General features: G+C 35.9%; 1 pseudogene; it reads left to right on the top strand.

Annotated features, from left to right (window-relative positions):
• The first annotated feature begins 7,732 nt into the window (after positions 1 to 7,732).
• LOC132488220 (uncharacterized protein C2orf78-like) overlaps positions 7,733 to 12,875 on the top strand; it is a 33,334-nt pseudogene continuing 28,191 nt past the window's right edge.

The following is a 12,875-nucleotide window of genomic DNA, read 5'->3' on the forward strand; positions in this document are numbered from 1 at the left end:
CCCATCTAAATAGAATCACCTTATATACAGGAAAGGCCACATTGCGATGCAGTGGGAAAAAGCTGGCTCTATTAATAAATGAAGTTGAGCCAATTAGATTATTTAGGGAAATATATATCTTGACTACTTGTTATGTCATACCACAAAGATGAAATCATTATGAATTACAAATATAAATATGAAAAGTAAAACAATAAACATTTTTTTCAAAATAGAAATAGTCTTATGATCCTGGAGTGAAAAAAATGTCTTAGGAATTCCCTAGCAGTCCAGTGGTTAAAGTCTTAAGACACAAATAGTACATTTAAAACAAAAAATAACAAATTGGACTATAGTAAAATTTAAAACTTGTCTTCATCAAAGAAATATTAAAAAGTGAAGGCAAGCCACAAGTTGGGAAAAGATGTTACAAATATATAATATATATATGACAAAAATATAAAATGCACTTATGTATTTTATCTAAATTATGATTATATAATAATATATATTATGCATTATGTATTATATGTTTATCAGATATATTGTTATATTTATTGATATATATAATATTATATATTACATATATATCTCTGACAAAATCTTTATATCCAGGTATATACAAAGACCTCCTATAAACCACTTAGATAAAGACAAACAGCCCAATAGAAAATGGGCAAAACTCTGAGCAGACCCTTCATAGAAAAGAATATTTAAATAGTCTTTAAATGTATGGAAAATTCTCAACCTCATCAGGGAAATGCCCGTTAAACTCACAGGCATGGCATGAAATAATGAAAAAATCACCAAGTTTGTGTGAGGAAATAGAGCAACCAGACGCTCATGCACTCCATGAAGGTATGTAAATATTTGTAATCATGTTGGAAAACTGTATTTACTAAACTTGAAGGTATGCATACTCTGTGAATCAGAAATTCCACTCCTAAGTCTATACTCAACAAAAATGTACACATATACACACTTACTCATATACATGTAGGCAAAAACTAGAAACTGTCCAAATTCTCATCAACAGTAAAATGTATAAACTGTGACAAATTCACAAAATGGAAAATAATGTAAAAATGAGAATAAACAATCTATCACTATATACAACAGTAGGCAAATATCAAAAATTAAATGTTGAGCAAAAGAAGCTGACACAAAAAAAGGACATACTCTAAATTCACTTAATCAACTATGAAGACTGACCAAATTAATGTATTCTATTTCACTCAAAACAGTGATTGTGATTACACTTGGCAAGGAATAATGACAGGGATAATGAGGGATATTCTGGGGTCTTGTAAGGTCTGTTTTTTTATCTGGATGCTGGTGACTAAGTCTGTTCAATTTGTAAAAATTCATCAAGCTTTACGTGTGTGTGTGCGTGTGTCTATATTTACATTATGCTTCAATAAGAAATTTAAGAAGAGAGAACAGTGTAATAAATGCCAGAAAGAGTGTGGGTAGTTCCAGGGGAGCATTAATGATTTCTCAGACCAAGGCATGTATTTAATTGAATGAATGTAATCTGAAAAAGTTCTTTTGCTTTTGTAAAGTTGGGAAGAACCACTTTTTTTTTTTTTTTTTTTACTTTTTGTGGTATAATTGACATATGACGTTATATTGGTTTCAGGAGTACAACATGATTTGATATTTGTACACATTGTGAGGTGATCACTACAATAAATCTAGTTAACGTGTCACCAGTCATAATTACCCATTTTTTTTCCTTGTGGTGAGAATCTAATAGATCTATTCTCTTAGCAACTTTCAAATATGCAATACAGTATTATTAACTATAGTTTCTCTGCTGTACATTTCCAAGAAGAAGAAGAATTCTTTTTTAATGAAAAAGTATATGCATGACTCTTATTTCTCAAAATAAGATTTTATAAAAGTACAAATTAATCACTTGATTTTTGCTTCCATTAATGGCCAGCTAGATAGTTTAAACCAGCCTTCTCATCAAGGACAATAAGAAGTATTAGAAGACATTTTTTTTTTTTTTTTTTTTTGCTGTATGAGGGCCACTCACTGTTGTGGTTTCTCCCATTGCGGAGCACAGGCTCCAGATGCGCAGGCTCAGCGGCCATGGCTCAGGGGCCCAGCCGCTCCGCGGCATGTGGGATCTTCCCGGACCGGGGCACGAACCCGTGTCCCCTGCATCGGCAGGCGGACTCTCAACCACTGCACCACCAGGGAAGCCCTAGAAGACATTTTTAAGATGTCTTTTCTTCTTAAAAGATAGGATATTATATAGCTGCCATGATATTCAACCACTATTAGGCCAAGACTCAGGAGGGTGTGGGACCCTAAGCAAGGTGAGCACTTAGATTCTTTTGGTAACTTCCATGGTTAAGAGGTTAAAATTTAGTCTGGCAGCCATGAACTATGAAGATCCTGGTTAACAGATTTGCTTTGTGCTAGGCGCCTGAAGCAACTCTGGATAGCAGCTCTGGGTAGTAGTAACTGAATGTAGTGACTGTGGGGACTGACTGCTCCCATCCCCCAGTTGGAGCTTGTTATAATTGTTTGGTTATTTATTATTTAATGACAGGCTGCATTATTTTAGTGAAGTTTATTTCTCCTTCACAGTGTTAAGCTTCTTATATTGTTCCTCAGAGAGGTGCAGCCTTCAGTTTGTCCTCAGTCACACTGTGATGACAGTGGGTTTGGCAGCGCTCTCTTTGACTCTTTCTTTCCCTGACCATCCAGCTGTTAAACTCCACTTATTCCTGGCTGGTTGCTCCATCACTTATTAGCTCTGCCCTGAAGCATAAATTTCTCTACAGATTAATTCAATCAAATCTGGACTCCTTTGAAGGAATAGTCCCCAAGATCAGGTAAGAAAACTTAACTAAGCTTTACTTAATTTTTCATAAGAGTTAACATAACCAAATAGACATAAACTTGTTTTCAACTTATGGTAACTTTTAATGGATTGAAGGTTTTTCCAGACTGAACTTCAGGCATCCATGTCTTACCTTGGATTTTGTTCATTTATTCAACTACATAAGTGTACAGGGTATTTGTCTAATTATTTCAATACTCCTTAAAAGCCTTTAAAGAGTACTGAAATAATTAAGATATAAACCAACCATCGAAAATCAGATTCTAGCAGGAGACATATGACAGAACTTGTACACAATTACTACAATGTAGAGAATTGTTTTAAGTGTCCTGTGACTAGCAGAGAGTCCCAAGGAACCTGGAACAATCGATGTCCTGTTAAAGGTAAAGTCATTTAAGCTGGATTCCAAGAATGGAGTGGGATTTCACGGGGTGATGGTAAATTATAATTAGAGCTAAAATTGCATTGTTTTAATATGTGCCATGCACCAGTCTATGCTCCTTACATGTTGAATTATTTTTCACTTATCTTTGTTTAATATAATAGATGTTACTATTGCACTCAATTTATAGATGAGAAAAACAAGGCACAAAACTGTTGTTTTACCCTTTCAGAGAAGAAATAAATATAAACTTCTCCTAGATGGAAGAAAATATATGATGAGAAGCTTGTAGTATAGATACCTATATTCAGTCAAGTGAATTGTGATGCACTTATTTAAATTTATTAAATAATACAGTAAACCACTAATGCAAATTTTTTTCTAAGAAAACATTCCACTTTTTGGAAGGTTCATAAGATGCATTTTCTATTTGGTAATATTTAAAACTAATTAAATAAAACATAATAAAGTGTTCATTCATTGTGTTCAAGTGTTACTTTCTAATTAATGATATAAGAATGAATACGTCTATCAAGAGGGGCTAAAAAAATGTGGGCTCTACAAAAATAGGAGAAGATAAGTAGTTAACCACTTGTTAGAGTAGATCCCTGTTCATGGCTAAGACTTAAGAAATTTAGAGAATTCCTTGTATTTATCATTCTAAAAATTTGCATGTACAGTACAGAGCATAGTAAAAGTTATCACTGCAGTAAGATCAACAGGATTCATTTCCCTATTTCTTACTAGGAAAGAAAACTCTCCTAACAAGGCCAAATACCTTGTCCCATATCACACACCAGGATGGTTATTGTCTTGAAATGAGATGTAAGATTCTTTATTCCCTGAAGCCAGTTCACAAGTGAGATGTTGTTTAGCCCCAGGGACTCAGTCTCTTGCAAATCAGATGAGTATGAAATGCCCACTGACTTCAGAAACAGCTCCATAGCTGGAGCACCATCACGGATCATGAAATATGATGGGAAACTTAGAAGCACCTCACCCTCAGATGTGATTATTACACTGGCATTTATAAAGCAACAGGTTATTTTTTCCTTTGTGGAATTGTCTCATTTTTATCTCTGATGTTGACACCTTGTCTTATAATACTCTGCATGAGAAAATAAGTGAAGAGCAAATACATATTAAACATATATTTGTAAAACCATATTATAGAGGATTCCCATTAAAGGAATGCAAACATACTACTACAATGTTTTGTGCCTATAGCATCTGGCGGGTGTTAATGTGTGTGGTCAGTCACAGTTATCAGAGTTCCCCAAATATTAAAAATATGTATGAACTTATTCGCTTTGCACTTCTCTCTGAATTCTTGGAATTAGATTCCCCCAATACTAATCTCTTTATTCTGTCTGAAATGAGAGGAATTTTGGCTCACACAAGAGGAGATATCCAGTAGGCAGTCTAATGATGACATAAACAGAAACCTCAAAAGAAGAGAAGAATCTCTGTGAACACTAAGCTGCAGTGACAGGGGAACCTATAGTGAGAATAAGCTCACACAAACGGAGAAGAAACAAAGTAAAGCATAGAAGCTGGCTATGGATCAAACATAGTATTAAGAATTAACATTTATCAAATGCTTAATGTGTGGCAGGTGCATCACGTCTACTATATTTAAATACACTGGATGTGATAAGGTTTTCAGTGGACAGATGTGGAAAATGGGCTTCAAAGAAGGTGACTGTGTGCAGGAACTCACAACTGCAGGAGTGGTTTCAGAATTCCATACGGGGAGGTATTAAAAGTGTCAAGACATTTGGAAGACAGGGCTTGAAACTGCATTTTATATATCTCTGGATAATATTAAAAAATGAGGGAAGGGCAAATGCAATCATCTGAAGGGTGAAGCTGAAGCCCCCCTGTGCCCTCTTGAAGCTGAGGACACCACTAGTGAGAGTAGCGCTGAGACCCACACCCACTGTGTGACTCCAGTACTGTGTTTGTTGTGCCCGGTATGGCACTGCCTCCTAAATTGTCAGATTCGGCATCCCTTGAAAGATAAAATTTGGATAATCTCTAAAGAGGAAAACTGAGTTATTAAAACCTCTCTCCTAAAAAAGGAAGATGGATATCAAATGGTTTCACTGTGCTAAAAACTCTTTATGGCTCTCTCTGCAGCTGAAGGTTACCAGATGTCCTCTGCTTCCCCATAGTCTCCTAGACCTGCTCATGGCTCAAAGCTGACGGTCACACTGAGCCTGCACACACTCAGCGCAGCTGTTGCACCGCCTGCTGTGGATCCAGCCCAAACTTCCCATGGGTCTCATCTGGTGAGATTCTCATACCTGTAAGTCCAAGAACTCCTTTCATGTGCAGAGTGACAGTAATACGATCTGCCTCGTTCTCCACATCAGCAGAGATGTGATGAGCAGCCTAAATAAACCACAAAAAGGAAAAAAAATGTTTTCATGTGCCACAGTGATACTTTCTGGGTCATCCCCAAGTAGGGTTGTCAAATAAAATACAGAATGCCTGGTTAAATTTGAATTTCAGATAAGCAATGAGTAATTTTAATACGAGTATAAATGTATCAGTATTAGTATAAATATAAATATTACTCTAAGTATATAATTTATGTCCATGAAATATTAAAAAAATTTTTTTTTGATGTGGACCATTTTTAAAGTCTTCACTGAATTTGTTACAATATTACTTCTCTTTTATGTTTTGGTTTTTTGGCTGACAGGCTTGTGGGATCCCAGCTCCCCAACCACTGGACTGCCAGGGAAGTCCCTCTATGAAATATTTGATATACATTTATATTTAAAAATTAATATTCATCTGAGCTTCAAATTTAACTGGACATTCAGCATTTGATTTGCTAAATTAGCAACTCTACCTATGTGCCCAGCATACGACCTAGTCCCTGGCCTCAAGGGACTTAGTTTGGGGGAGTCAGATATACAAACCTCAATTTAAAAGAAAAGTGATAAGTTCTTCTTAAAGGTATTATAAAGTGCTTTGGGCTCTCAGACAAGAAAGTGCCTTATTGACAAGGAGGGGCAATGCAGACATAGGAATGGCTTTCTGTTTTACAACTGAAATGAAACCAGTAGCTAAATGGCTGTGTGCAAGGCATGGGGAGCTTGCTCTAGAGTTGGGGAAATGGGGCATAAATACAGGCAAAAGTATCAAACTATACAAAATAACAATACTGAAAACATCACAAGGGAATCCATGATTAGTTACTAAATAAATAGTTTGTAACTAATATTATCTAAAAGGGCCTCACTTGTTGCTTCTTACACTCTTCATTGAAAATAGATTTGATTTCTATATTCAGAGGAGAGTTTCTCTGAGCTCTGGGTAGAATCAGGTGTTCACTCATGTCCCCCAAAGCATTTTATAAATACTCTTATTACCATACTCCTCAAATCTCTCATTAATATTTCTGTCTCCTCTTTTAGGTTATGAATTCCTCACAGGCAGGGTCTTTTTTTATCATCTTCTTTATATTCTTCTTATATCCTAAGCTCCTAATTAACACGTGATACAGCGTAGGTGCTCAGCAAATACTGAACTGACTTTGTTGGAATTAATGTGGAAGGAAATGCCCCTTCAGGGGAAATCAACTTAAAGTGCTGAAAATTGAAATGAGAACCGTGCACATGCCTGCGTGTGAGTATTTTTTTTGTGTTAACATGCAGACTTCCCCTAACCCTAACAAAAACTTGACACAGAGGTTTGCAGCTACAGAGTCATTATTTAGTTTTAGAAATGGTGAAGATAATGAGAAACGAAGAAAACTTGGATAATAGGAACAGAATTCACAAAACAGAAATGTGATAGCAGTGAAGAGTTTTCACTTATGTTACACTATTTTATCGTAAAATAAGTTTTCATCATTTTAATCCCTCCCCTTCTAAGTTTTATCACTCCAACCACTTAGTCTTATGAATGTTACCTAAACTATTGAATAAATGATCACCCCTCCATCCTGATATTTTAAATTCCTTTTGTCCTTTCTACATTATTCTACTTTCTTCCAATACAAAATGAAATATTATATATGCATAACACATGCACATACATATATATCTGTATATCTATATGTATATCTATATGTATGTCTGTATAGCCTGAAAGAAGAGCCCCATGAAAGTTAGGTAAATTAATTAATATTAATTGATTATAGTTATTTGAAGAGAAACAGATTTCTTGTGCTCTTCTCTCTTATACTTTCCAATTTCAGCAACTCTGCTCTGTTGGTCATCTTTAGTTCTAATTACCTACATTTTTACCACTTATTTTTGCCATAATCTTTATTAATGTGTGTGTGTATGGATTAGAGAAGGGCTTATGCATTTAGCATGTATAAGTATATAGTATGGGATGATATTTTTAAATGTATATTTTGTATGTATGTATACATATAAAATGCATAAAGTGTACATATATGAGGGGCTTAAGCATATAGCATGAATGATATTTTAAAAAGTGTTCTGTGTGTGCACATAATATTGCTTGAAACTGAAGTTGGATATTAAGAAGCGATGGATTCATCCATGTTTTATAGAATATCAGGTACACTGTGGGTGCCTACTAAATGTTAAATAATAGTAATCTGCTTCTATCCACGTATTCTCTATCTGCAATTAAGCAATGGGGTGCCAGATTATGTATCAAGCAGTTTTTATTAGGTTATAATTTTCTAAGCAGCAGGTGGAGGATTTACAACATATTATGCATTATAGATCTTCCTCAGAACAACTTACCATTCAGTTTAAATAGATAAAATTCTGGCCCACACCCTGCAGTGAGATTGTCAAGGATAAAAGCAGCAGTCAGCCTGTCTGCCTTTGCTTTCTTTCTCTCTTCCTCTACCTCAATTTCATTACGTCTTGTGAAATAAATAAGGCTTCTGCATTTCTGAGCAAATTATTCTTGCCCTTAAAACTGGTAAAAATTTTCCATGCCAATTTTAAGTTTTGATATCAGTAACTCTTTGGTGAGTTTCTTTTCTATTTGTATTTTAGCTGTATTTTGCTGATTGTTTTTAAAATTTTGGACTCAAGTATACATTATGGTTTTGTTTGTTTGTTTGTTTTTTGCGTTACGCAGGCCTCTCACTGTTGTGGCCTCTCCCGTTGCGGAGCACAGGCTCCGGACGTGCAGGCTCAGCGGCCATGGCTCACGGGCCCAGCCGCTTCACAGCATGTGGGATCTTCCCGGACCGGGGCACAAACCCGCGTCCCCTGCATCGGCAGTCGGACTCTCAACCACTGCACCACCAGGGAAGCCCTACATTATGTTTTACTTGTCATAAATAAAAGACATACCATTTCTAAAACAGAGTGACAAAGGGAAAGTAATTATTTTGTTTGAAAGAGAGATGGCAGAAAAATGAGACACTGATACAAATGAATCATAAAATCTTACAGTGTATCTTAGATGCCATCTAGCCTAACTCTTTATCTAAAGAATCCCTCTTTACTTTATCCCCTTCATGAAATCTGTGGAATCTGCAGGAATACTTATGATGATGAAGAAGTCACCTTCTCAAGAGTCAGCTCTTTTAAACTGGCTTTTAAAGAGATAAACAAAACAGACAAACCTATAGCTAGACTAAAATACATAAAATCATAAATGAAAGAGAAGACCACTGATATCACAGAAATAAAGGATCATAAGTGACTACTATGAACCACTGTAAGCCAACAAATTGGATAACTTAGAAGAAATGGATAAATTCCTAGAAACACACAACCTGCAAAGAATGAATTATAATGAAATGGAAAATCAGAATAGACCAATAACAAATAAGGAGATTGAATCAGTAATTTGCAACCTGCCAACAAAGAAAAACCCAAGACCAGATGGTTTCACTGATTAGTTCTACCAAACATTTAAAGAATAAATAATGTCAATCATTCTCAAACTCTTCCAAAATTTCAGAGGATGGAACACTCCTAAATTCATTTATCAAGGCCAGTATTACCATGATAACAAAAACAGATAAGGGAACTACAAGAAAAGTAAGCCATAGGTCAATATCCCTGATAAATATAGATGCAAAAATTCTCACAAAACACTAGCAAACCAATTCAACAGCACAGTAAAAGACTCATACACCATAATCACATTGGATTTATCCATGGAATGCAAGGTTGGCACAATATATGCAAATCAGTAAATGTGATACATCACATCAACAGAAGGAAAGATAAAATCATATGATCATTCTGATAGATGAGGAAAAAAGCATTTGACATAATTCAACTTCATTCACCAAAGTTTCATAGAACCTCACCAAATTAGGAATAGAAAGTACATACCTCAATATAATAAAGATAATATATGAGAAGATTATAGCTAATATTATACACAATGGTGAAATTCTGAAACTTTTCTTCTAAAATCAGGAATAAGACAAGGGTGTCCACTCTTGTCCAAGTGTGTCCAAGGGTTAGGAGAGTGTGGGTGAAATTGTTGAAGGTGGTCTGACAAAAGATGAGCAAGCCCATCACATTGCAAACTCCAACATTGCTGAGAGAACTTTTTAATGAATAACATGAATGAATAACAAAATCTGAGTACTTACGTTACTTAAGACTAACCACATAGTCACAGTGATTAAGATAGTGTGGAACTGTTGTAAATGTGTGTATATATGTATCAGGAAGAAAAAGGTTATAAATAGGCACAAATATATATGGTCAATTGATTTTTGACAAAGTTACCAAGAAAATTCAATGGTAATTTTAATTCAAATAGACTGTCCAACTAATGGTGCTAGAACAATGAGATAGCCCTTTGGAAAAATCAAGAACTTAAAATCCTTTCTTATAATATACACAAAAATTAACTGAAAGATTATTACAGACAAATATAAAAACTGAACTTCTGGAAGCAAATATAGATGAAAATATTCATGGATTTGCAGGAGGCAATTTTTCTTATGAAATAATAGCACAACTCATAAAACAAACAAAAATATTAAATGAACTTTAAAAATTCACCTCTTCACAAACCATATTGAGTACATAAAAAGGCAAGACACAGCCTGGGATAAGATATATCTGACAAAGTAATTATATCCAAAATATATAATGAGAAGACAAGTAACCAAATTTAAAAAAATAAACAACAAACGATTTGAAGAAAAGCTTTACAAAATAAGACATATAGATGATGCACACAAAAATTCTCAACATCATTAGTCATTAGGGAAATAAAAACTAAAAGCATAATATGATACTACTTCACATTCACTGACTAAAATCTTAAAACTCCAAGTTTTGGAGGGAATACTAAGAAACTTAAACTCATGTATTGCCAGTGAGAATTTAAACTTGTACAACCACCTTGGAAAAGAGTTGAGCAGTTTCTTAGAAAGTTAATTATATAATCGCCACATAAAAAGAAATTCTACTTCTAGATATTTATAAAGGAAGTGAAACATGTTGACACAAAGACAGATATGAATGCTCATAGCAGCTTTATTTTTAATAGTTAAAACCTGGAAGCAACCTAATATCCATCAACAGGTGAATAAATAACCAAATTGTGGTATATCCATATTGTGGAATATTATTCAGAAATTAAAAGAAACAAATTACTTTTTGTTCTTTTTTAATCAAAATATATTTGTGTAAATTTGAGATGTACTAATACTGGCAATAACCCGTGTGGATTTGAAAAGACATTATATTGAGAAAAAGAAACAAAATATAAAATAAGTTCTAAGAAAGGATGATCTAAAGTGATAGAAAGCAGTACAGTAGTTGATGGTGCCTAGGTTTGCATTTGTAGAGTGTTAACCAAGAAGTGGTATAAAGGAATTTGGGGGGAATGATGAGATCCTTTTACAGTTTGTGATGATGATTTTACTAGTGTATGCTTTTGTCAAATACAATAAATGGGCACATTGGTTGTACATTATTTCTAAATAAATGATACAAAGGTGGTAGTAATGATTTTTATCTCAATTTAATTTAAAACCGTGGCCCTTGCAAAAGCCAATTCATCCTAGAGAATGACAGTAGAATATTGCGAACTTAACCAAATATTAGCTCCAATTGCAGTCATCACACCACTCCTAGAGCAGACAACCAAGTTTCAAGTACATGTGATGTGATCATTTATTTGGTGAATGCACCTTTTCTATTCCTATGTAATCTAAAGAGGATTAGAAACAGCTCACATTCATATGGAATGGACAACAGTACATATTCACAGTCCCCCTCTAACCAAGTCTATGTTAACACTCCTACTTTCTGTCATAAGATAGTATGGGTAATATGAACCATTTGGATCACTTGCATCCATTATATTGATATCATCGAGCTAATTAGAATAGAAAAACAAGAAATGGTTAGTATGTTAGAAGCCTTGGTAAGGCATAGGTGCATCAGAGTGTTGGAATAAACTCTACAAAATTTCAGGAGCCTGGCATGCCGATAAACTCTTTAAACATCTAGTGATCTAGGGCAGGCTGGGATATTGCATCTAAAATAAAAGAGAGGGGGCTTCCCTGGTGGCGCAGTGGTTGGGAGTCCGCCTGCAGATGCAGGGGACACGGGTTCGTGCCCCGGTCCGGGAAGATCCCACATGCCACGGAGCGGCTGGGCCCATGAGCCATGGCCGCTGAGCCTGCGCATCCAGAGCCTGTGCTCCACAACGGGAGAGGCGACAACAGTGAGAGGCCCGCGTACCACAAAAATAATAATAATAATAATAAAATAAAATAAAAGACAAATTATTCTCTGCTGCATTGGGAGCCTGCCTCACCCCCACCCCGGCTCTAGAACACTTGCTACCATCCACAGAGCAAGATGGGTGCCTCTTATCTTCTCACCTCCCCCACTTAGCTCAGTCCTGAGTTCAAATACACCTGAGTACTTAGGATTGGAGGAATGGGAATCAGATGCAGAGTCGTAGATGCAATGGGAAATGTGGTTTTTAGGTTCCTTATCTCTATCATACAGGAAGGCACCCTAGAAGAGGCTGGAACTGATGGGGAGGGACACAATTCACAGCACCCCCTGCACCTGGCCACACTTCATCTTGGCTTTTAACCCCATTGGAAGTCCTGATATCCCACCCAGCTTCTCTGGGACCTTGTTTGTTTTTTTTTTAGTATTTGTTTATTTGTTTGGTTGTGCCGGGTCTTTGTTGTAGTGGGCTGGCTCCTTACTTGTGGCTCACTGGCTCCTTAGCTGCGACATGCATGTGAGATCTAGTTCCCTGACCATGGATCGAACCCAGGCCCCCTGCATTGGGAGCATGGAGTCTTATCCATTGTGCCAGCAGGGAAGTCCCTGGGACCTTGTTAATCCAGTGTGACCTATGGACCAACATCATCAGCACCACCTGTGAGCTTTTAGAAATGCAGACTCTCAGGTCTCACCCCTACTTAATTAGAATCTACATGTTAACAAGGTCCGTAGGTGGTTTGTATGAATATTAGAGCTTGAGAAGGACTGGTCGGATACAGGTTCTCAAATTTGGCTTCATGTTGGAATTACAGGGGGAGATTTAAAAACTACTAATGCCTGGGGTGGTGGAGGGATGGATTGGGAGTTTGGGATTAGCAGATGCAAGCTATTATATATAGAATGGATAAACAACAGGTCCTACTGTATGGCACAGGGTACTATATTCAATATCCTGTGATAAATCATAATGGAAAAGAAT

Source organism: Mesoplodon densirostris, chromosome 1, assembly GCF_025265405.1.
Source record: "Mesoplodon densirostris isolate mMesDen1 chromosome 1, mMesDen1 primary haplotype, whole genome shotgun sequence".
Classification (NCBI taxonomy): domain Eukaryota; kingdom Metazoa; phylum Chordata; class Mammalia; order Artiodactyla; family Ziphiidae; genus Mesoplodon; species Mesoplodon densirostris.